Here is a 26,402-nt window from a genome sequence, read left to right on the forward strand (position 1 = left end):
TTTAAAATTGTTGTAATATTTTTCTAATGTTTGTAAATATTTTTTTATTTTTTGTAACTTAGTTCTTTTTTATTTTTTGTACTTTAGTTAGTTTATTTAATTGTATTTTTTTGTAGGTATTGTATTTAATTAATTTATTGATAGTGTAGTGTTAGGTTTAATTGTAGATAATTGTATGTATTTTATTTAATTTATTTATTGATAGTGTAGTGTTAGGTTTAATTGTAACTTAGGTTAGGATTTATTTTACAGGTAATTTTGTAATTATTTTAACTAGGTAACTATTAAATAGTTAATAACTATTTAATAGCTATTGTACCTGGTTAAAATAATTACAAAGTTGCCTGTAAAATAAATATTAATCCTAAAATAGCTACAATATAATTATAATTTATATTGTAGCTATATTAGGGTTTATTTTTTTAAATTCAATATTTTTTATTAACAGAAAATAAGAATACAATTTCAATTTTCAGACTTAAGACAAAGTAATACATAGGTAAACTTCAAACCAATTAATATGCTGTACAGTCATCTCTTCAGTAGGTATTTCAACAATGCATAACATCTGAAATTTGGAAAAAGAGTTTTCCAGAGTCTAAGTAAAATATGATTCTAAAGGGTGTGGAAGGTGAAAGAGGGAGGGAAGGAAGAAAGGGGGTTCTCGCTAGATGATAGAGTAGTCATTCTCAGGCTAGTTTAATTTTTAAGTGAGTAGAGTAATTATCCGTCCTGTCTCCATAGAAAAAGTATGTTAAGGAATTGATCTTTTTTAGAGTGGAAGTTATGATATATCTCTTCCAAAGAGAGAACATGGTTAACCTTGTCTAACCACTGTTGGAAAGAGGGGACTTTGGATTTTTTCCAAAGTCGCGGAATCAGTCTTTTTGCACTATTTATCAGGATCTGAAGTAGGGAGTTTCTGTATTGGCACCCAAGGTTGGGGAGGTTATGTAGCAAGATCATTTGGGGTTCAAGTACTATAGTTTGGCCAAATGTTTTCGAAATGTGTCTTTCAATTTGTTCCCAGAAGGGTCTAATTATTGGGCAGTGCCACCAAATATGAGACAGAGTTGCATGTTCTTCACACTGCCTCCAGCATTTAGGGGATACCGATGGGTAAATTCTGTGTAGACGTGTGGGCGTTAGATACCATCTGGAAATTAATTTGTAATTAGTTTCTACAATGTTGGCTGAAATAGAGGATTTCTTAATGGACATAAAACATCTCTCCCACTCCCGATCGCTAAGTTGTAAATTCAATTCTTTTTCCCATGATGACCTAAAGGAAGAGGGTTTGCGAGCTTCTAACGCCTGTAATAATTGATATGTAAAAGAGATGAGGTGTTTAGGAGTTATAGGGAGGAGGCACATTGTTTCATAGGTTGTAAGTGGTCTAGTGAAGCTTGATTTCTGAGGGTGTGACTGTAAGAAGTGTCTAATTTGGAAGTAAGAAAACCAAGTGTTTAGTGGGGGGCCTATGTCGTTTTGTATGTCTGTAAAGTTTTTAACATCTCCTCCTTTCATTAACTGAAAGATTGGTACATATGAGGGTCTGTCTTCTCCAATAGCTTGTCCCGTATATTGAAGCCCTGGGAAAATTTTATTATTTAATATAGGTGTAAGAGGGGAAATAGGAGTCGATACTTGGCTATGTGTGCTTAATAGTGAATCCCATATACGGAGTGTTTCTGCAATAAAGATGTTTTGTGTAATTTCTTTTGAGCGATGTTTACTAGGGATCCAGCAAACATTGCGCATGGTGGTGTCTGATAATTGTTGGGCATACATGGATACCCATGTCTTAGGATTTTTAATTTGGTTCCATGTGATAATGCCTGAAAGATGTATTGCTTTGTAATAATTTATCAAATTAGGTATTCCTAAGCCTCCCCTCTGTCTAGAGAGATATAAAGTGTGAGTGGATATCCGTGGTTTGGAGTATGACCAGATAAAATTATTGATTTGCTTTTGCAGGGACATTAGGTATGATGTTGATGGTATAAGTATCAGTGTTTGTAGTATATAAAGTATCTTAGGCAGTGTAGTCATTTTAATCGCATTTACCCTGCCTAGCCAGGTTAAGTGACCTGATTTATGCCAGTTGTTTAGTTCAATTTCTATCTTTTTCTTTAGCGCCTTGTAATTCAGCTCAATAGTGTCATTTATAGTGGGGTGAATATCTAAGCCTAGATATGTGATGTGATTTGCTATGGGAAAAAGTGTTTGGGATGTGATGTATTGGTCGTCTTCTGGATTTAAATGAATGGGCATGATCATTGACTTTCCCGTATTAATGGAGAAATTAGATAGTTTTTTATATTCAATTAGGATTTCAGTGAGCGCATGTAAAGATCTTTTAGGATTTGTCAGTGTAAACAGAATGTCGTCTGCAAACAACAGACATTTAGTATTGCACTTACCTATACTAACTCCTTCTACTTCAGATGAGTTACGCACCTTTGCTGCTGAAACTTCCACCGATAGGGCGAAAAGTAGGGGCGAAAGGGGGCATCCTTGCCTGGTGCCATTTTTTATTGGAAAGCTATGTGATGTTGTATTATTGACTATTACTTTTGCGTTAGGTTTGGAGTATATAGTTAAAATCTTTTCTATGAACGCTTGAGGGAGGCCAAATTTATGTAGGGTGGACCACAAAAATTGCCAATCCACCCTATCAAAAGCCTTCTCGGCGTCGGTTGATAGCAAGACAAAGGGGATATGTTCAGATGAGGAGAGATGTAGAATATGTAGGAGTCTGGTGGTGTTGTCTTTGGCTTCACGTGAGGGGATAAATCCCACTTGGTCCTCATGTATCAGACCAGGTAGAAAACGTTTTAACCTATTTGCTAAAATCTTGGCGAAAATCTTGACATCTATATTTAATAATGATATGGGCCTATAATTTGTCATTTGGGTGGGGTCTTTGCCTGGTTTGGGAATGACCGTTATATTCGCTTCCAACATGTGGCCGGGGAAGGGAGAGCTATCATTTATTGTATTGAAAAGTTGTTGTAGGTGCGGACTTATATACAGTGAAAGAGTTTTAAAGAAATTCGGGGTGAACCCATCTGGGCCTGGAGCCTTCCCTGGGGTCAATTGTTTTATAGTGTCTTGTACTTCCAAGAGCGTGATGGGGGATTCCAATTCTGTTTTATCTAGATCTGATATTGTGGGTAGGGTAAGATTTGTTAAGTAGTTGTCTATTTGTTCCTGTCTGGTAGTGGGGTTGGAATTGTCTAAGTTGTATAATTTGCTGTAGTATTCTGAGAAACTGTTTGCTATATCATCACTTTTGTATTGATCTTGTTTATTTACATATTTGATTGTTCTAATAAAGGATTTATACAATTTTTTCTTGAGTGACCTAGCTAGAAGTTTGCCCGCTTTATTACCTTCTGCAAAGTATTTTGCATTTAATATAAGTGCCCGTCTGTGTGCATTTTTGTCAAGGTATTGGTTAAGTGTTTCCCTAGCTTTATTCACTTCATTTAACAAGTCATCTGAAGATGGTTTTTTTTTATGTTTTCTTTCGGCCAGGGAGAGCGTACTAGTGAGGGACTTATAGAGTATTTCTTGCTGTTTACGATGCTGAGCCACTTGTTTGATTATTTCCCCCCTTATAAAACATTTGTATGCCTCCCAGTTAGTGGTATGAGAAGTGTCTTGTGGGATGTTGATATCAAAAAATAGGGAGGTCTTATCTATGATAGATTGTAATATTACGGGGTCTGTGAAGACTATATTGTTCAATTTCCATGTGTTGCGTGCGCCTGGTTTCTGGGGCCAAGCGAATGAGCCCATCACCATCGCATGGTCTGACCAGGGTGTTTGAGATATTTTGGCGTCTATCAATAATTTCAGAGAAGACTGGTCACACAGGATATAGTCTAGTCTTGTGTAAATTTTTTGTGGGTGCGAGAAGAATGTATAGTCTCTTGTTGTACTGTGGGTCATTCGCCAAATGTCAAAGGTTGGTACTGTTTGAAGTGTCTGCCAATTTGATTTGATCATTTTAGATGGCATGTATGATTTCCCAGAGGACACATCCAGGGATGGGTCCACCGGGAAATTCAGGTCTCCTGCAATAAATACTGGACCCTTTGCCAGGTCAATTAATAAGTTCATCACCCTTCTGAAAAAAGCAGGTTTGGGGCGGTTAGGTGCATAAAGGTTTAGGAGTGTTAGAGGTCTACCATAGCAAGTGCCCACCAATAGCAAGAATCTGCCCTCTTCATCTTGTCTACTGTGTATTAGTTCAAAGGGGAGACCTCTTCTGAGTAATATACAAACCCCATTTTTTTTCGTAGTGTTGGAACTGGCATAATGTTTGTCGTAATAGCGCGAAGGGAGGGTGGGTACGTGTTTTTTCCTAAAATGGGTTTCTTGTATAAAAACAATATCTAAGCCCTTTTTATAGACGTCATGTAGCGCAATGGATCTTTTTTGTGGAGATAAAAAACCCTTAACATTCTGTGTTGCCATATTAATTTTATTAAGTATTTGAGGTTTTGGCATATTCCTTTGTGTATAATGAGAATATATGTCTTACAGTCTGAGGTAAGATAAGGAGTCACTGGTTTTAAATATTAGCGAGGTGAGGGTTTGGTAAAGGGTGGTATGTAACAGAGATAGAAGGGAAAGAGATGGAGGGAGAGGTGTAAGAGGTAGTTAGGGAAGAGAGAAGATTATCTCTGGTATGAGCTGATAATAAAAAGAAGTGGGAGTAGAAATAAATTGAGACAATCACAACAACAACAACAACAAAAAACCCTAAATAGGGGTGATCAACAGGGGTCAATTAGTGGTCTGGTAAGGCTTTAACATAAGTGCCTATATATCATATAGCCATTGTAGGAACTGTTATAGTTAAATAAAGGTAGTGATCAGGAATCTCTCCGTTCAACTGCCCAACAATTCTCCTGACGGAGCCTGTTATGTCTCTGGTGTGAGAGTGAATTATAGAAACTTGGATGGGTGTTGGAACTGTTATTTTGATCTATTATGGTGCAGTAACTGAGTCACAATAATGAGGTAATTTGATCACTATACCAAGATGTCTCATCGGGATTTATGTAGAGGGAATGTGATTCACACCTACTATCGGGATCCCTATCGTTTTAGTGATCTGTCTGCTGAAAAACTAAATATTTAACATTGGAGCCAACAGGGCCAGAACCACAACAACAACCAGTGTGAGAAGATCAGCTTCAGTAAATTAAGTGTCAACATTATTAGCTAAAATTCCTATTTCTATATCTTGAATGCTCAGTCTGTCAGCAAATAATGATAGCAATTCTCTGAGTCCTTTAGATGGTATAGTCTATAAATAATTGTAGCTGGAAAAGGACACAATAACATAAAAACACAAAAAAGGGAGAAAACAATATCAACAACAATTTCAAATGAAGCATTGTGTACCGTCTCTAAGAAAGGTAGTAAATCAAAGTATACAGTTTGTTTAACTTTTGGAAAGTGCCAGTCACACAGTTTCAGCCAATTTGGCAAGTGGCATACGCCAACATAGTTACCCTCTTCTTCTTGGTGAGGCTGTTCATGTTTTAGTTGTTGAAGGTCTATGGAGAGAAGTTTTCTTAGTGGGTGGCGTTTTGGTGATGTCGCTCCATGTTCTGTGTTTGGTGACTGGAGAAAGTCTTTTCCTCTGTAAATCTGCTTCTGTGGGGTCAGTCATTGTGGGCTTTGGTGGTGGTATGTCCAAGTTGATGCAGAAGGAGTGTATATCTATTACTTGAGAACATTCATATCGTTTTCCATTCTTTATCACCTGTACCTGTACCGGGAAACCCCACCTATAGGGGATATTTAGAGATCTGAGATGTTGTGTTAGAGTTGCAAATTCCCTTCTTCTCTGCAGAGTCAGGATAGATAGGTCGGCAAAAAACTTTATCATAGCACCTTGATAGGTGAAGTTTTGTTGTTTGCGAGCTTGTTGCAGAATGAGCTCTTTCTCTTGGTATTTAGTGAAGCAGATAACAACGTCTCTGGGGGGGTTTGTTTCAGGCGGCTTTGGTTTTAAAGAGCGGTGTGCCCTCTCCATTTGTATTGCTGTGTTGTCAGGGTGATCTACTTCCAGAAGAGATCTGAATAGGCCATCTAGATAGTTTCTCAGGTGTGGGCCCAGCACTGACTCGGGTATTCCTTTAATCCTTATGTTATTACGGCGAGTTCTGTTTTCAATTTCGTCCAATTTGGTTTCTAGATCTGAAATCTGCTTCTGCTGTATTCGCATTTTGTTTGACATATTAAGCATTTCTGTTGTCATGTCTTCTCTGTCACCTTCTAAAGTGTCCACTCTACTCCCCAAATCTGTAATTTCTTTTTTAAGCTCAGCACACTCCTCTTTTATACAGGATTTCACCTGGTTTATAAGTGATTCCATTGCCCTGTAAGTGATAGGGCCTTCTTTAGTAGATATCTCATTATTTCCACTAATCTGAGATAGAGTGCAGCTTTCTTCCTGCATCTTATCTATATTAGCCTCTTGTGTTTCTTCAAAGGGTTTCTGTTTATCTAGTGGTTTGAAGAAAGAGTTAACGTTGCTGTTGACTGTTTTATTAATTTTATCTTGTTTAGTTATTCTTCTGGTTGCCATTTCAAGTTAAGCAAGCACTGCGGAGTAATGGCGGGTTCTTGTGTTTGTATTAATAGTGCTGCAGTGTCTTTAATCATAGGAGTTTACCCCACCACTTGTACAGAAAGCAGTTAGAATGATTAACCCCCAGATGTCCGCTTCAATATTGCTTACTGTAAGCTTAGTTAATTCCCTTATCTTTGAGTTGCTACTGTTTTAAACCCACGTGGGGATCTGTAAAGGATGTCGTTCATGTGTCCACTGTAGGTGTTTTGTGGGCCTTTTCTCTGCTGAGTATATATAGTGTCCGCTCAGTTATAGTTCAGATATGCCCCTGCAGGTTCAGATCGTTTGCTTTATAATTAATATGTCCCTTTATCTTATGTAGTAGTATCTTTATCTCTCTACGTTGTCATTAATAAATACTTTTCCCTCAGATGGAGTGATTTATCCGTTTATTAGGCCCAGGTACCGTATCGTATTATGCTGAGTGAGACATTTTACCTAATTGAGCTGAGTTGTGGAACATGTTTGCTCTGTGTGGTCGTGTCTCAGCTTACCCGTTCCTTAATGATCTCAGACTCCGCATAGATTAAAGTTGCATGTGTGCTCCGTACACGCTGTGTAGGCCGCGTTGCTTGCGGCGGTATGAATCCAGGTTCCGGTGATCGGATAATGCCGATGCAAAGTACGGGTGTCCCTTGTACTATGATACCTGTTTTCAGGTCATTTTAGGCGTCCGGTCACGCAGTATTAGTGCCTTACTCCTCACCACTGACAAGGAGCTCAGTGAGGTGCGGCCATCTTAGATGGCGGTCCGGCTCCGCCCCCCTTTATTAGGGTTTATTTTATAGGTAAGTATTTAGCTTTAAATAGGATTAATTTATTTAATAAGAGTTAATTTATTTCGTTAGAATAAAATTATATTTAACTTAGGGGGGTGTTAGGGTTAGACTTAGCTTTAGGGGTTAATACATTTATTAGAGTAGCGGCGAGCTCTGGTCGGCATATTAGGGGTTAATAAGTGTAGGTAGGTGGAGGCGACGTTGGGGGCGGCAGATTAGGGGTTAATAAATATAATATAGGGGTCGGCGGTGTTAGGGGCAGCAGATTAGGTGTACATAGGTATAATGTAGGTTGCGGCGGTGTACGGAGCGGCAGATTAGGGGTTAATAATAATATGCAGGGGTCAGCGATAGCGGGGGCGGCAGATTAGGGGTTAATAAGTGTAAGGCTAGGGGTGTTTAGACTCGGGGTACATGTTAGGGTGTTAGATGCAGACTTAGGAAGTGTTTCCCCATAGGAAATAATGGGGCTGCGTTAGGAGCTGAACGCTGCTTTTTTGCAGGTGTTAGGTTTTTTTTCAGCTCAAACAGCCCCATTGTTTCCTATGGGGGAATAGTGCACGAGCACGTTTTTTAAACTGGCCGCGTCCGTAAGCACCGCTGGTATCGAGAGTTGAAGTGGCGGTAAATATGCTCTACGCTCTCTTTTTTGGAGCCTAACGCAGCCCTTCTGTGAACTCTAAATACCAGCGGTATTTAAAAGGTGCGGGAGAAAAAAAGCATGCGTAGCTAACTCACCCCTTTGGCCGCAGAACTCTAAATCTAGCCGTAAGATAGCTACAATATAACTAATAGTTACACTGTAGCTAGCTTAGGGTTTATTTTTATTTTACAGGAAAGTTTGTATTTATTTTAACTAGGTAGAATAGTTAGTAAATAGTTATTAACTATTTATTAGCTACCTAGCTAAAATAAATACAAAAGTACCTGTAAAATAAAACCTAACACTACACTATAATTAAATTAATTCCCTAAATTAAATACAATTAAATACAATTAAATAAAATTACAATTATTAAAAGTACAAAAAACAAACAAACACTAAATTACAGAAAATAATAAACAAATTACAAGATTTTTAAACTAATTAAACCTAATCTAATCCCCTTAACAAAATAAAAAAGCCCCCCCAAAATAAAAAAGCCCTACCCTACACTAAATTACAAATAGCCCTTAAAAGGGCCTTTTGTGGGGCATTGCCCCAAAATAATCAGCTCTTTTACCTGTAAAAAAAAATACAAATCCCCCCAACATTAAAACCCACCACCCACACAACCAACCCTACTCTAAAACCCACCCAATACCCCTTTTAAAAACCTAACACTAACCCGTTGAAGATCACCTTACCGGGAGAAGTCTTCATCTAACTGGGCCGAAGTCCTCAACGAAGCCGGGAGAAGTCTTTATCCAAGCCGGGCGAAGTGGTCCTCCAGACAGGCAGAAGTCTTCATCCAGACGGCATCTTGTATCTTCATCCATCCGGCGCGGTGCGGGTCCATCGTCAAGACATCCGACGCGGAGCATCCTCATCATCCGACGGCTGACACTGAATGAAGGTTCCTTTAAGTGACGTCATCCAAGATGGCGTCCCTTCAATTCCGATTGGCTGATAGAATTCAATCAACCAATCGGAATTAAGGTAGAAAAAATCATATTGGCTGATGCAATCAGCCAATAGGATTGAGTTGGCATTCTATTGGCTGATTGGAACAGCCAATAGAATGCCAGTTCAATCCTATTGACTGATTGGATCAGTCAATAGGATTGAACTTCAATCCTATTTGCTGATTGCATCAGCCAATAGGATTTTTCCTACCTTAATTCCGATTGGCTGATTGAATTCTATCAGCCAATCGGAATTGAAGGAACGCCATCTTGGATGACGTCACTTAAAGGAACCGTCATTGTTCAAGAAGACGTCGGATGAAGAGGATGCCCTGCTTACAGTGAAGGCTAGCTGTGTAATGCCCTGCTTACAGTGAAGGCTAGTTGTGTAATGCCCTTCTTACAGTGAAGACTAGCTGTGTAATGCCCTTCTTACAGTAAATACTAGCTGTGTAATGCCCCTTCTTACAGTGAAGACTAGCTGTATAATGCCCTTCTTACAGTGAAGCAGTGAAGACTAGCTGTGTATTGCCCTTTTTACAGTGAAGACTAGCTGTGTAATGCCCCTACTTACAGTGAAGGCTAGCTGTGTAATGCCCCTTCTTACAGGGAAGACTAGCTGTGTAATGCCCTACTTACAGTAAAGACTAGCTGTGTAATGCCCTACTTACAGTGAAGACTAGCTGTGTAATGCCCTACTTACAGTGAAGACTAGCTGTGTAATGCCCTACTTACAGTGAAGACTAGCTGTGTAATGCCCCTACTTACAGTGAAGGCTAGCTGTGTAATGCCCCTTCTTACAGTGAAGACTAGCTGTGTAATGCCCTTCTTACAGTGAAGGCTAGCTGTGTAATGCCCTCCTTACAGTGAAGAATAGCTGTGTAATGCCCTTCTTACAGTGAAGACTAACTGTGTAATGCCCTACTTACAGTGAAGGCTAGCTGTGTAATGCCCTCCTTACAGTGAAGACTAGCTGTGTAATGCCCTTCTTACAGTGAAGACTAGCTGTGTAATGCCCTTCTTACAGTGAAGACTAGCTGTGTAATGCCCTACTTACAGTAAAGACTAGCTGTGTAATACCCCTTCTTACAGTGAAGGCTACCTGTGTAATGCTCCTTCTTACAGTTAAGGCTAGCTGTGTAATGCCCCTTCTTACAGTGAAGGCTAGCTGTGTAATGCCCCTTCTTACAGTAAAGACTAGCTTTGTAATGCCCTTCTTACAGTGAAGACTAGCTGTGTAATGCCCTACTTACAGTGAAGACTAGCTGTGTAATGCCCCTTCTTACAGTGAAGGCTAGCTGTGTAATGCCCTTCTTACAGTGAAGACTAGCTGTTTAATGCCCTACTTACAGTGAAGACTAGCTGTGTAATGCCCTTCTTACAGTGAAGGCTAGCTGTGTAATGCCCTACTTACAGTGAAGACTAGCTGTATAATGCCCTTCTTACAGTGAAGACTAGCTGTGTAATGCCCTACTTACAGTGAAGACTAGCTGTGTAATTCCCTTCTTACAGTGAAGACTAGCTGTATAATGGCCTTCTTACAGTGAAGACTAGCTGTATAATGCCCTACTTACAGTGAAGACTAGCTGTGTAATTCCCTTCTTACAGTGAAGACTAGCTGTATAATGCCCTACTTACAGTGAAGACTAGCTGTGTAATTCCCTTCTTACAGTGAAGACTAGCTGTATAATGGCCTTCTTACAGTGAAGACTAGCTGTATAATGCCCTACTTACAGTGAAGACTTGCTGTGTAATGCCCTACTTACAGTGAAGACTAGCTGTGTAATGCCCTTCTTACAGTGAAGGCTAGCTGTTTAATGCCCTTCTTACAGTAAAGACTAGCTGTGTAATGCCCTACTTACAGTGAAGACTAGCTGTGTAATGGCCTTCTTACAGTGAAGGCTAGCTGTGTAATGGCCTTCTTACAGTGAAGGTTAGCTGTGTAATGCCCTTCTTACAGTGAAGGCTAGCTGTGTAATGCCCTTCTTACAGTGAAGGCTAGCTGTGTAATGCTCTATTTACAGTGAAGGCTAGCTGTGTAATGCCCTTCTTACAGTGAAGGCTAGCTGTGTAATGCCCTTCTTACAGTGAAGGCTAGCTGTGTAATGCCCTATTTACAGTGAAGGCTAGCTGTGTAATGCCATTCTTACAGTGAAGACTAGCTGTGTAATGCCCTTCTTACAGTGAAGACTAGTTGTGTAATGCCCCTTCTTACAGTGAAGGCTAGCTGTGTAATGCCCCTTCTTACAGTGAAGGCTAGCTGTGTAATGCCCCTTCTTACAGTGAAGACTAGCTGTGTAATGCCCTTCTTACAATGAAGACTAGCTGTGTAATGTCCTTCTTACAGTGAAGACTGGCTGTGTAATGCCCTTCTTACAGTGAAGACTATCTGTGTAATGCCCTTCTTACAGTGAAGACTATCTGTGTAATGCCCTGCTTACAGTGAAGACTATCTGTGTAATGCCCTTCTTACAGTGAAGACTAGCTGTGTAATGTCCTTCTTACAGTGAAGACCAGCTGTGTAATGTCCTTCTTACAGTGAAGACTAGCTGTGTAATGCCCTTCTTACAGTGAAGACTAGCTGTGTAATGTCCTTCTTACAGTGAAGACTAGCTGTGTAATGGCCCTTCTTACAGTAAAGGCTAGCTGTGTAATGCCCTACTTACAGTGAAGACTAGCTGTGTAATGGCCTTCTTACAGTGAATACTAGCTGTGTAATGCCCTCCTTACAGTGAAGACTAGCTGTGTAATGCCCTTCTTACAGTGAAGACTAGCTGTGTAATGCCCTTCTTACAGTGAAGACTAGCTGTGTAATGCCCTTCTTACAGTGAAGACTAGCTGTATAATGCCCTACTTACAGTGAAGACTAGCTGTGTAATGCCCTTCTTACAATGAAGGCTAGCTGTGTAATGGCCTTCTTACAGTGAAGGTTAGCTGTGTAATGCCCTTCTTACAGTGAAGGCTAGCTGTGTAATGGCCTTCTTACAGTGATGGTTAGCTGTGTAATGCCCTTCTTACAGTGAAGGCTAGCTGTGTAATGCCCTTCTTACAGTGAAGGCTAGCTGTGTAATGCCCTTCTTACAGTGAAGGCTAGCTGTGTAATGCCCTTCTTACAGTGAAGGCTAGCTGTGTAATGCCCTTCTTACAGTGAAGGCTAGTTGTGTAATGCTCTATTTACAGTGAAGGCTAGCTGTGTAATGCCCTTCTTACAGTGAAGACTAGCTGTGTAATGCCCTTCTTACAGTGAAGACTAGCTGTGTAATGCCCTTCTTACAGTGAAGGCTAGCTGTGTAATTCCATTCTTACAGTGAAGACTAGCTGTGTAATGCCCTTCTTACAGTGAAGACTAGCTGTGTAATGCCCTTCTTACAGTGAAGACTAGCTGTATAATACCCTTCTTACAGTGAAGACTAACTGTGTAATGCCCTACTTACAGTGAAGCAGTGAAGACTAGCTGTGTAATGCCCTTTTTACAGTGAAGACTAGCTGTGTAATGCCCCTACTTACAGTAAAGACTAGCTGTTTAATGCCCTTCTTACAGTAAAGACTAGCTGTGCAATGCCCCTACTTACAGTGAAGACTAGCTGTGTAATGCCCCTTCTTACAGTGAGGACTAGCTGTGTAATGCCCCTACTTACAGTGAAGACTAGTTGTATAATGCCCTTCTTAAGGTGAAGACTAGCTGTGCAATGCCCTGCTTACAGTGAAGGCTAGCTGTGTAATGCCCTTCTTACAGTGAAGGCTAGCTGTGTAATGCCCTTCTTACAGTAAAGACTAGCTGTTTAATGCCCTTTTTACAGTAAAGACTAGCTGTGCAATGCCCCTACTTACAGTGAAGACTAGCTGTGTAATGCCCCTTCTTACAGTGAGGACTAGCTGTGTAATGCCCCTACTTACAGTGAAGACTAGTTGTATAATGCCCTTCTTAAGGTGAAGACTAGCTGTGCAATGCCCCTACTTACAGTGAAGACTAGCTGTGTAATGCCCCTTCTTACAGTGAGGACTAGCTGTGTAATGCCCCTACTTAAAGTGAAGACTAGTTGTATAATGCCCTTCTTAAGGTGAAGACTAGCTGTGTAATGCCCTGCTTACAGTGAAGGCTTGCTGTGTAATGCCCTGCTTACAGTGAAGGCTAGCTGTGTAATGCCCTTCTTACAGTGAAGACTAGCTGTGTAATGCCCCTTCTTACAGTGAAGGCTAGCTATGTAATGCTCCTTCTTACAGTGAAGACTAGCTGTATAATGCCCTTCTTACAGTGAAGACTAGCTGTGTAATGCCCTGCTTACAGTGAAGACTAGCTGTATAATGCCCTACTTACAGTGAATACTTGCTGTGTAATGCCCTACTTACAGTGAAGACTAGCTGTGTAATGGCCTTCTTACAGTGAATACTAGCTGTGTAATGCCCTCCTTACAGTGAAGACTAGCTGTGTAATGCCCTTCTTACAGTGAAGACTAGCTGTGTAATGCCCTTCTTACAGTGAAGACTAGCTGTTTAATGCCCTTCTTACAGTGAAGACTAGCTGTATAATACCCTTCTTACAGTGAAGACTAACTGTGTAATGCCCTACTTACAGTGAAGCAGTGAAGACTAGCTGTGTAATGCCCTTTTTACAGTGAAGACTAGCTGTGTAATGCCCCTACTTACAGTAAAGACTAGCTGTTTAATGCCCTTCTTACAGTAAAGACTAGCTGTGCAATGCCCCTACTTACAGTGAAGACTAGCTGTGTAATGCCCCTTCTTACAGTGAGGACTAGCTGTGTAATGCCCCTACTTACAGTGAAGACTAGTTGTATAATGCCCTTCTTAAGGTGAAGACTAGCTGTGCAATGCCCTGCTTACAGTGAAGGCTAGCTGTGTAATGCCCTTCTTACAGTGAAGGCTAGCTGTGTAATGCCCTTCTTACAGTAAAGACTAGCTGTTTAATGCCCTTCTTACAGTAAAGACTAGCTGTGCAATGCCCCTACTTACAGTGAAGACTAGCTGTGTAATGCCCCTTCTTACAGTGAGGACTAGCTGTGTAATGCCCCTACTTACAGTGAAGACTAGTTGTATAATGCCCTTCTTAAGGTGAAGACTAGCTGTGCAATGCCCCTACTTACAGTGAAGACTAGCTGTGTAATGCCCCTTCTTACAGTGAGGACTAGCTGTGTAATGCCCCTACTTAAAGTGAAGACTAGTTGTATAATGCCCTTCTTAAGGTGAAGACTAGCTGTGTAATGCCCTGCTTACAGTGAAGGCTTGCTGTGTAATGCCCTGCTTACAGTGAAGGCTAGCTGTGTAATGCCCTTCTTACAGTGAAGACTAGCTGTGTAATGCCCCTTCTTACAGTGAAGGCTAGCTGTGTAATGCCCCTTCTTACAGTGAAGACTAGCTGTATAATGCCCTTCTTACAGTGAAGACTAGCTGTGTAATGCCCTGCTTACAGTGAAGACTAGCTGTGTAATGCCCTACTTACAGTGAAGACTAGCTGTATAATGCCCTACTTACAGTGAAGACTTGCTGTGTAATGCCCTACTTACAGTGAAGACTAGCTGTGTAATGGCCTTCTTACAGTGAAGACTAGCTGTGTAATGCCCTCCTTACAGTGAAGACTAGCTGTGTAATGCCCTTCTTACAGTGAAGACTAGCTGTGTAATGCCCTTCTTACAGTGAAGACTAGCTGTTTAATGCCCTTCTTACAGTGAAGACTAGCTGTATAATGCCCTACTTACAGTGAAGTCTAGCTGTGTAATGCCCTTCTTACAATGAAGGCTAGCTGTGTAATGGCCTTCTTACAGTGAAGGTTAGCTGTGTAATGCCCTTCTTACAGTGAAGGCTAGCTGTGTAATGGCCTTCTTACAGTGAAGGTTATCTGTGTAATGCCCTTCTTACAGTGAAGGCTAGCTGTGTAATGCCCTTCTTACAGTGAAGGCTAGCTGTGTAATGCCCTTCTTACAGTGAAGGCTAGCTGTGTAATGCCCTACTTACAGTGAAGGCTAGCTGTGTAATGCCCTTCTTACAGTGAAGGCTAGTTGTGTAATGCTCTATTTACAGTGAAGGCTAGCTGTGTAATGCCCTTCTTACAGTGAAGGCTAGCTTTGTAATGCCCTACTTACAGTGAAGGCTAGCTGTGTAATGCCCTTCTTACAGTGAAGGCTAGCTGTGTAATGCCCTCCTTACAGTGAAGGCTAGCTGTGTAATGCCATTCTTACAGTGAAGAATAGCTGTGTAATGCCCTTCTTACAGTGAAGACTAGCTGTGTAATGCCCTCCTTACAGTGAAGGCTACCTGTGTAATGCCCCTTCTTACAGTGAAGACTAGTTGTGTAATGCCCCTTCTTACAGTGAAGGCTAGCTGTGTAATGCCCCTTCTTACAGTGAAGACTAGCTGTGTAATGCCCCTACTTACAGTGAAGACTAGCTGTGTAATGTCCTTCTTACAGTGAAGACTAGCTGTGTAATGCCCTTCTTACAGTGAAGACTAGCTGTGTAATGTCCTTCTTACAGTGAAGACTAGCTGTGTAATGCCCTTCTTACAGTGAAGACTAGCTGTGTAATGTCCTTCTTACAGTGAAGACAGGCTGTGTAATGCACTTCTTACAGTGAAGGCTAGCTGTGTAATGCCCTATTTACAGTGAAGACTAGCTGTGTAATGTCCTACTTGCAGTGAAGGCTACATGTGTAATGTCCTTCTTACAGTGAAGACTAGCTGTGTAATGCCATTCTTACAGTGAAGACTAGCTGTGTAATGCCCTTCTTACAGTGAAGACTAGCTGTGTAATGCCCTTCTTACAGTGAAGACTAGCTGTGTAATGCCCTTCTTACAGTGAAGACTAGCTGTGTAATGCCCTTCTTACAGTGAAGACTAGCTGTGTAATGCCCTTCTTACAGTGAAGGCTAGCTGTGTAATGCCCTTCTTACAGTGAAGACTAGCTGTGTAATGCCCTTTTTACAGTGAAGACTAGCTGTGTAATGCCATTCTTACAGTGAAGACTAGCTGTGTAATGCCCTTCTTACAGTGAAGACTAGCTGTGTAATGCCCTTCTTACAGTGAAGACTAGCTGTGCAATGCCCTTCTTACAGTGAAGACTAGCTGTGTAATTGCCCTTCTTACAGTGAAGACTAGCTGTGTAATGCCCTTCTTACAGTGAAGGCTAGCTGTGTAATGCCCTTCTTACAGTGAAGACTAGCTGTGTAATGCCCTTCTTACAGTGAAGGCTAGCTGTGTAATGGCCTTCTTACAGTGAAGACTAGCTGTGTAATGCCCTTCTTACAGTGAGGACTAGCTGTGTAATGCCCTTCTTACAGTGAAGGCTAGCTGTGTAATGCCCTTCTTACAGTGAAGACTAGCTGTGTAATGCCCTTCTTACAGTGAAGACTAGCTGTGTAATGCCCTTCTTACAGTGAAGGCTAGCTGTGTAATGGCCTTCTTACAGTGAAGACTAGCTGTGTAATGCCCTTCTTACAGTGAAGACTAGCTGTGTAATGCCCTTCTTACAGTGAAGGCTAGCTGTGTAATGCCCTTCTTACAGTGAAGACTAGCTGTGTAATGCCCTTCTTACAGTGAAGACTAGCTGTGTAATGCCCTTATTACAGTGAAGAATAGCTGTGTAATGCCCTTCTTACAGTGAAGACTAGCTGTGTAATGCCCTTCTTACAGTGAAGGCTAGCTGTGCAATGCCCTTCTTACAGTGAAGACTAGCTGTGTAATGCCCTTCTTACAGTGAAGACTAGCTGTGTAATTCCCTTCTTACAGTGAAGACTAGCTGTGTAATGCCCTTCTTACAGTAAGGACTAGCTGTGTAATGCCCTTCTTACAGTGAAGACTAGCTGTGTAATGCCCTTCTTGCAGTGAAGACTAGCTGTGTAATGCCCTTCTTACAGTGAAGACTAACTGTGTAATGCCCTACTTACAGTGAAGCAGTGAAGACTAGCTGTGTAATGCCCTTCTTACAGTGAAGACTAGCTGTGTAATGCCCTTCTTACAGTGAAGGCTAGCTGTGTAATGCCCTTCTTACAGTGAAGACTAGCTGTGTAATGCCCTTTTTACAGTGAAGACTAGCTGTGTAATGCCCTTCTTACAGTGAAGACTAGCTGTATAATACCCTTCTTAGAGTGAAGACTATCTGTGTAATGCCCTGCTTACAGTGAAGGCTAGCTGTGTAATGCCCTTACTTACAGTAAAGACTAGCTGTATAATGCCCTTCTTAGAGTGAAGACTATCTCTGTAATGCCCTGCTTACAGTGAAGGCTAGCTGTGTAATGCCCTTCTTACAGTGAAGACTAGCTGTGTAATGCCCTTCTTACAGTGAAGACTAGCTGTGTAATGCCCTTCTTACAGTGAAGACTAGCTGTGTAATGCCCTTCTTACAGTGAAGGCTAGCTGTGTAATTCCATTCTTACAGTGAAGACTAGCTGTGTAATGCCCTTCTTACAGTGAAGACTAGTTATGTAATGCCCCTTCTTACAGTGAAGACTAGCTGTGTAATGCCCTTCTTACAGTGAAGACTAGCTGTGTAATTCCCTTCTTACAGTGAAGACTAGCTGTGTAATGCCCTTCTTACAGTGAATACTAGCTGTGTAATGCCCTTCTTACAGTGAAGACTAGCTGTATAATACCCTTCTTACAGTGAAGACTAACTGTGTAATGCCCTACTTACAGTGAAGCAGTGAAGACTAGCTGTGTAATGCCCTTTTTACAGTGAAGACTAGCTGTGTAATGCCCCTACTTACAGTAAAGACTAGCTGTATAAAGCCCTTCTTAGAGTGAAGATTATCTGTGTAATGCCCTGCTTACAGTGAAGGCTAGCTGTGTAATGCCCTTCTTACAGTGAAGGCTAGCTGTGTAATGCCCTTCTTACAGTAAAGACTAGCTGTTTAATGCCCTTCTTACAGTAAAGACTAGCTGTGCAATGCCCCTACTTACAGTGAAGACTAGCTGTGTAATGCCCCTTCTTACAGTGAGGACTAGCTGTGTAATGCCCCTACTTACAGTCAAGACTAGTTGTATAATGCCCTTCTTAAGGTGAAGACTAGCTGTGCAATGCCCCTACTTACAGTGAAGACTAGCTGTGTAATGCCCCTTCTTACAGTGAGGACTAGCTGTGTAATGCCCCTACTTAAAGTGAAGACTAGTTGTATAATGCCCTTCTTAAGGTGAAGACTAGCTGTGTAATGCCCTGCTTACAGTGAAGGCTTGCTGTGTAATGCCCTGCTTACAGTGAAGGCTAGCTGTGTAATGCCCTTCTTACAGTGAAGACTAGCTGTGTAATGCCCCTACTTACAGTGAAGGCTAGCTGTGTAATGCCCCTTCTTACAGTGAAGACTAGCTGTATAATGCCCTTCTTTCAGTGAAGACTAGCTGTGTAATGCCCTGCTTACAGTGAAGACTAGCTGTGTAATGCCCTACTTACAGTGAAGACTAGCTGTATAATACCCTACGTACAGTGAAGACTTGCTGTGTAATGCCCTACTTACAGTGAAGACTAGCTGTGTAATGCCCTTCTTACAGTGAAGACTAGCTGTGTAATGCCCTTCTTACAGTGAAGACTAGCTGTGTAATGCCCTTCTTACAGTGAAGACTAGCTGTTTAATGCCCTTCTTACAGTGAAGACTAGCTGTATAATGCCCTACTTACAGTGAAGACTAGCTGTGTAATGCCCTTCTTACAATGAAGGCTAGCTGTGTAATGGCCTTCTTACAGTGAAGGTTAGCTGTGTAATGCCCTTCTTACAGTGAAGGCTAGCTGTGTAATGGCCTTCTTACAGTGAAGGTTAGCTGTGTAATGCCCTTCTTACAGTGAAGGCTAGCTGTGTAATGCCCTTCTTACAGTGAAGGCTAGCTGTGTAATGGCCTTCTTACAGTGAAGGCTAGTTGTGTAATGCTCTATTTACAGTGAAGGCTAGCTGTGTAATGCCCTTCTTACAGTGAAGGCTAGCTTTGTAATGCCCTACTTACAGTGAAGGCTAGCTGTGTAATGCCCTTCTTACAGTGAAGGCTAGTTGTGTAATGCCCTCCTTACAGTGAAGGCTAGCTGTGTAATGCCATTCTTACAGTGAAGACTAGCTGTGTAATGCCCTTCTTACAGTGAAGACTAGTTGTGTAATGCCCCTTCTTACAGTGAAGGCTAGCTGTGTAATGCCCCTTCTTACAGTGAAGACTAGTTGTGTAATGCCCTTCTTACAATGAAGGCTAGCTGTATAGTGCCCTTCTTACAGTGAAGACTAGCTGTGTAATGTCCTTCTTACAGTGAAGACTAGCTGTGTAATGCCCTTCTTACAGTGAAGACTAGCTGTGTAATGCCCTACTTACAGTGAAGGCTAGCTGTGTAATGTCCTATTTACAGTGAAGACTAGCTGTGTAATGTCCTACTTGCAGTGAAGGCTACATGTGTAATGTCCTTCTTACAGTGAAGACTAGCTGTGTAATGCCCTACTTACAGTGAAGACTAGCTGTGTAATGCCCTTCTTACAGTGAAGGCTAGCTGTGTAATGCCCTTCTTACAGTGAAGACTAGCTGTGTAATGGCCTTCTTACAGTGAAGGCTAGCTGTGTAATGCCCTTCTTACAGTGAAGACTAGCTGTGTAATGCCATTCTTACAGTGAAGACTAGCTGTGTAATGCCCTTCTTACAGTGAAGACTAGCTGTGTAATGCCCTTCTTACAGTGAAGGCTAGCTGTGTAATGGCCTTCTTACAGTGAAGGCTAGCTGTGTAATGCCCTACTTACAGTGAAGACTAGCTGTATAATTCCCTGCTTACAGTGAAGACTAGCTGTTTAATGCCCTTCTTACAGTGAAGACTAGCTGTGTAATGCCCTTCTTACAGTAAAGACTTGCTGTGTAATGGCCTTCTTACAGTGAAGACTAGCTGTGTAATGCCCTTCTTACAGTGAAGGCTAGTTGTATAATGCCCTCCTTACAGTGAAGACTAGCTGTGTAATGCCCTTCTTACAGTGAAGACTAGCTGTGTAATGCCCTTCTTACAGTAAAGACTAGCTGTGTAATGGCCTTCTTACAGTGAAGACTAGCTGTGTAATGGCCTTCTTACAGTGAAGACTAGCTGTGTAATGTCCTTACAGTGAAGACTAGCTGTGTAATGCCCTTCTTACAGTGAAGACTAGCTGTGTAATGCCCTACTTACAGTGAAGACTAGCTGTGTAATGCCCCTTCTTACAGTGAAGGCTAGCTGTGTAATGCCCCTTCTTACAGTGAAGGCTAGCTGTGTAATGTCCCTTCTTACAGTGAAGACTAGCTGTATAATGCCCTACTTACAGTGAAGGCTAGCTGTGTAATTCCCTTCTTACAGTAAAGACTAGCTGTGTAATGTCCCTTCTTACAGTGAAGACTAGCTGTGTAATGCCCTTCTTACAGTGAAGACTAGCTGTGTAATGCCCTTCTTACAGTGAAGACTAGCTGTGTAATGCCCCTACTTACAGTAAAGACTAGCTGTATAATGCCCTTCTTAGAGTGAAGACTAGCTGTGTAATGCCCTGCTTACAGTGAAGGCTAGCTGTGTAATGCCCTTCTTACAGTGAAGACTAGCTGTGTAATGCCCTTCTTACAGTGAAGACTAGCTGTGTAATGCCCTTCTTACAGTGAAGACTAGCTGTGTAATGCCCTTCTTACAGTGAAGGCTAGCTGTATAATGCCCTACTTACAATGAAGACTAGCTGTGTAATGCCCTACTTACAGTGAAGACTTGCTGTGTAATGCCCTACTTACAGTGAAGACTAGCTGTGTAATGGCCTTCTTACAGTGAAGACTAGCTGTGTAATGCCCTCCTTACAGTGAAGACTAGCTGTGTAATGCCCTTCTTACAGTGAAGGCTAGCTGTGTAATGGCCTTCTTACAGTGAAGACTAGCTGTGTAATGCCCTTCTTACAGTGAAGACTAGCTGTGTAATGCCCTTCTTACAGTGAAGGCTAGCTGTGTAATGCCCTTCTTACAGTGAAGGCTAGCTGTGTAATGCCCTACTTACAGTGAAGGCTAGCTGTGTAATGCCCTACTTACAGTGAAGACTAGCTGTGTAATGCCCTTCTTACAGTGAAGGCTAGCTGTGTAATGCCCTTCTTACAGTAAAGACTTGCTGTGTAATGGCCTTCTTACAGTGAAGACTAGCTGTGTAATGCCCTTCTTACAGTGAAGACTATCTGTGTAATGGCCTTCTTACAGTGAAGACTACCTGTGTAATGCCCTTCTTACAGTGAAGACTAGCTGTGTAATGCCCTTCTTACAGTGAAGACTAGCTGTGTAATGGCCTTCTTACAGTGAGGACTAGCTGTGTAATGCCCTTCTTACAGTGAAGGCTAGCTGTGTAATGCCCTTCTTACAGTGAAGGCTAGCTGTGTAATGCCCTTCTTACAGTGAAGACTAGCTGTGTAATGCCCTTCTTACAGTGAAGACTAGCTGTGTAATGTCCCTTCTTACAGTGAAGACTGGCTGTATAATGCCCTTCTTACAGTAAAGACTAGCTGTGTAATGTCCCTTCTTACAGTGAAGACTAGCTGTATAATGCCCTTCTTACAGTGAAGACTAGCTTTGTAATGCCCCTACTTACAGTGAAGACTAGCTGTGTAATGCCCTTCTTACAGTGAAGACTAGCTGTGTAATGCCCTCTTACAGTGAAGACTAGCTGTGTAATGCCCTTCTTACAGTGAAGGCTAGCTGTGTAATGCCCTTCTTACAGTGAAGACTAGTTGTATAATACCCTTCTTACAGTGAAGACTAACTGTATAATGCCCTACTTACAGTGAAGACTAGCTGTATAATGCCCTTCTTACAGTGAAGACTAGCTGTGTAATGCCCTACTTACAGTGAAGACTAGCTGTGTAATGCCCTTCTTACAGTGAAGACTAGCTGTGTAATGCCCTTCTTACAGTGAAGACTGGCTGTGTAATGCCCTTCTTACAGTGAAGACTAGCTGTGTAATGCCCTTCTTACAGTGAAGACTAGCTGTGTAATGCCCCTAATTACAGTAGAGACTAGCTGTATAATGCCCTTCTTAGAGTGAAGACTATCTGTGTAATGCCCTGCTTTCAGTGAAGGCTAGCTGTGTAATGCCCTTCTTACAGTGAAGACTAGCTGTGTAATGCCCTTCTTACAGTGAAGGCTAGCTGTTTAATGCCCATCTTACAGTGAAGGCTAGCTGTGTAATGCCCTTCTTACAGTGAAGGCTAGCTGTGTAATGCCCTTCTTACAGTGAAGACTAGCTGTGTAATGCCCTTCTTACAGTGAAGACAAGCTGTATAATACCCTTCTTACAGTGAAGACTAGCTGTGTAATGCCCTACTTACAGTGAAGCAGTGAAGACTAGCTGTGTAATGCCCTTTTTACAGTGAAGACTAGCTGTGTAATGCCCCTACTTACAGTAAAGACTAGCTGTAAAATGCCCTTCTTAGAGTGAATACTATCTGTGTAATGCCCTGCTTACAGTGAAGGCTAGCTGTATAATGCCCTTCTTACAGTGAAGACTAGCTGTGTAATGCCCTGCTTACAGTGAAGACTAGCTGTGTAATGCCCTTCTTACAGTGAAGACTAGCTGTGTAATGCCCCTTCTTACAGTGAAGACTAGCTGTGTAATGCCCTGCTTACAGTGAAGACTATCTGTGTAATGCCCTTCTTACAGTGAAGACTAGCTGTGTAATGCCCTTCTTACAGTGAAGACTAGCTGTGTAATGCCCCTTCTTACAGTGAAGGCTAGCTGTGTAATGCCCCTTCTTACAGTGAAGACTAGCTGTGTAATGCCCCTTCTTACAGTGAAGGCTACCTGTGTAATGCCCCTTCTTACAGTGAAGGCTAGCTGTGTAATGCCCCTTCTTACAGTGAAGGCTAGCTGTGTAATGGACTTCTTACAGTGAAGACTAGCTGTGTAATGCCCCTTCTTACAGTAAAGACTAGCTGTGTAATGCCCTTCTTACAGTGAAGACTAACTGTGTAATGCCCTACTTACAGTGAAGACTGGCTGTGTAATGCCCCTTCTTACAGTAAAGACTAGCTGTGTAATGCCCTACTTACAGTGAAGACTGGCTGGGTAATGCCCCTTCTTACAGTAAAGACTAGCTGTGTAATGCCCTTCTTACAGTGAAGACTAGCTGTGTAATGCCCTTCTTACAGTGAAGACTAGCTGTATAATGCCCTACTTACAGTGAAGACTAGCTGTGTAATGCCCCTACTTACAGTGAGGACTAGCTGTGTAATGCCCTTCTTACAGTAAAGACTAGCTGTGTAATGCCCTACTTACAGTGAAGACTAGCTGTGTAATGCCCTACTTACAGTGAAGACTAGTTGTATAATGCCCTACTTACAGTGAAGACTAGCTGTGTAATGCCCTTCTTACAGTGAAGACTAGCTGTATAATGCCCTACTTACAGTGAAGACTAGCTGTGTAATGCCCTACTTACAGTGAAGAATAGCTGTGTAATGCCCTACTTACAGTGAAGACTAGCTGTGTAATGCGCTTCTTACAGTGAAGACTAGCTGTGTAATGCCCTTCTTACAGTGAAGACTAGCTGTGTAATGCCCTTCTTACAGTAAAGACTTGCTGTGTAATGGCCTTCTTACAGTGAAGACTAGCTGTGTAATGCCCTTCTTACAGTGAAGACTAGCTGTGTAATGCCCTTCTTACAGTGAAGACTAGCTGTTTAATGCCCTACTTACAGTGAAGACTAGCTGTGTAATACCCTTCTTACAGTGAAGACTAGCTGTGTAATGGCCTTCTTACAGTGAAGACTAGCTGTGTAATGCCCCTTCTTACAGTGAAGGCTAGCTGTGTAATGGCCTTCTTACAGTGAAGACTAGCTGTGTAATGCCCCTTCTTACAGTGAAGACTAGCTGTGTAATGCCCTTCTTACAGTGAAGGCTAGCTGTGTAATGCCCCTACTTACAGTGAAGGCTAGCTGTGTAATGCCCTACTTACAGTGAAGACTAGCTGTGTAATGCCCCTACTTACAGTGAAGACTAGCTGTGTAATGCCCTACTTACAGTAAAGACTAGCTGTGTAATGCCCCTTCTTACAGTGAAGGCTACCTGTGTAATGCCCCTTCTTACAGTGAAGACTAGTTGTGTAATGGCCTTCTTACAGTGAAGACTAGCTGTGTAATGCCCTACTTACAGTGAAGACTAGCTGTGTAATGTCCTTCTTACAGTGAAGACTAGCTGTGTAATGCCCTACTTACAGTGAAGACTAGTTGTATAATGCCCCTACTTACAGTGAAGACTAGCTGTGTAATGCCCTACTTACAGTGAAGACTAGTTGTATAATGCCCCTACTTACAGTGAAGACTGGCTGTGTAATGCCCTTCTTACAGTGAAGACTAGCTGTGTAATGGCCTTCTTACAGTGAAGACTATCTGTGTAATTCCCTTCTTACAGTGAAGACTAGCTGTGTAATGCCCTTCTTACAGTGAAGACTAGCTGTGTAATGTCCTTACAGTGAAGACTAGCTGTATAATGCCCTACTTACAGTGAAGACTAGCTGTGTAATGCCCTTCTTACAGTGAAGACTAGCTGTTTAATGCCCTTCTAACAGTGAAGGCTAGCTGTGTAATGTCCTTCTTACAGTGAAGACTAGCTGTGTAATGCCCCTTCTTACAGTGAAGGCTAGCTGTGTAATGCCCCTTCTTACAGTGAAGACTAGCTGTGTAATGCCCCTTCTTACAGTGAAGGCTACCTGTGTAATGCCCCTTCTTACAGTGAAGGCTAGCTGTGTAATGCCCCTTCTTACAGTGAAGGCTAGCTGTGTAATGGACTTCTTACAGTGAAGACTAGCTGTGTAATGCCCCTTCTTACAGTAAAGACTAGCTGTGTAATGCCCTTCTTACAGTGAAGACTAACTGTGTAATGCCCTACTTACAGTGAAGACTGGCTGTGTAATGCCCCTTCTTACAGTAAAGACTAGCTGTGTAATGCCCTACTTACAGTGAAGACTGGCTGTGTAATGTCCCTTCTTACAGTAAAGACTAGCTGTGTAATGTCCTTCTTACAGTGAAGACTAGCTGTGTAATGCCCTTCTTACAGTGAAGACTAGCTGTATAATGCCCTACTTACAGTGAAGACTAGCTGTGTAATGCCCCTACTTACAGTGAGGACTAGCTGTGTAATGCCCTTCTTACAGTAAAGACTAGCTGTGTAATGCCCTACTTACAGTGAAGACTAGTTGTATAATGCCCTACTTACAGTGAAGACTAGCTGTGTAATGCCCTTCTTACAGTGAAGACTAGCTGTATAATGCCCTACTTACAGTGAAGACTAGCTGTGTAATGCCCTACTTACAGTGAAGGCTAGCTGTGTAATGCCCTACTTACAGTGAAGACTAGCTGTGTAATGCCCTTCTTACAGTGAAGACTAGCTGTGTAATGCCCTTCTTACAGTGAAGACTAGCTGTGTAATGCCCTTCTTACAGTAAAGACTTGCTGTGTAATGGCCTTCTTACAGTGAAGACTAGCTGTGTAATGCCCTTCTAACAGTGAAGACTAGCTGTGTAATGCCCTTCTTACAGTGAAGACTAGCTGTTTAATGCCCTACTTACAGTGAAGACTAGCTGTGTAATACCCTTCTTACAGTGAAGACTAGCTGTGTAATGGCCTTCTTACAGTGAAGACTAGCTGTGTAATGCCCCTTCTTACAGTGAAGGCTAGCTGTGTAATGGCCTTCTTACAGTGAAGACTAGCTGTGTAATGCCCCTTCTTACAGTGAAGACTAGCTGTGTAATGCCCTTCTTACAGTGAAGGCTAGCTGTGTAATGCCCCTACTTACAGTGAAGGCTAGCTGTGTAATGCCCTACTTACAGTGAAGACTAGCTGTGTAATGCCCCTACTTACAGTGAAGACTAGCTGTGTAATGCCCTACTTACAGTAAAGACTAGCTGTGTAATGCCCCTTCTTACAGTGAAGGCTACCTGTGTAATGCCCCTTCTTACAGTGAAGACTAGCTGTGTAATGGCCTTCTTACAGTGAAGACTAGCTGTGTAATGCCCTACTTACAGTGAAGACTAGCTGTGTAATGTCCTTCTTACAGTGAAGACTAGCTGTGTAATGCCCTACTTACAGTGAAGACTAGTTGTATAATGCCCCTACTTACAGTGAAGACTAGCTGTGTAATGCCCTACTTACAGTGAAGACTAGTTGTGTAATGCCCCTACTTACAGTGAAGACTGGCTGTGTAATGCCCTTCTTACAGTGAAGACTAGCTGTGTAATGGCCTTCTTACAGTGAAGACTAGCTGTGTAATTCCCTTCTTACAGTGAAGACTAGCTGTGTAATGCCCTTCTTACAGTGAAGACTAGCTGTGTAATGTCCTTACAGTGAAGACTAGCTGTATAATGCCCTACTTACAGTGAAGACTAGCTGTGTAATGCCCTTCTTACAGTGAAGACTAGCTGTG

The sequence above is a fragment of the Bombina bombina genome, chromosome 8 (assembly GCF_027579735.1).
Source record: "Bombina bombina isolate aBomBom1 chromosome 8, aBomBom1.pri, whole genome shotgun sequence".
NCBI classification, from domain to species: Eukaryota; Metazoa; Chordata; class Amphibia; order Anura; family Bombinatoridae; genus Bombina; species Bombina bombina.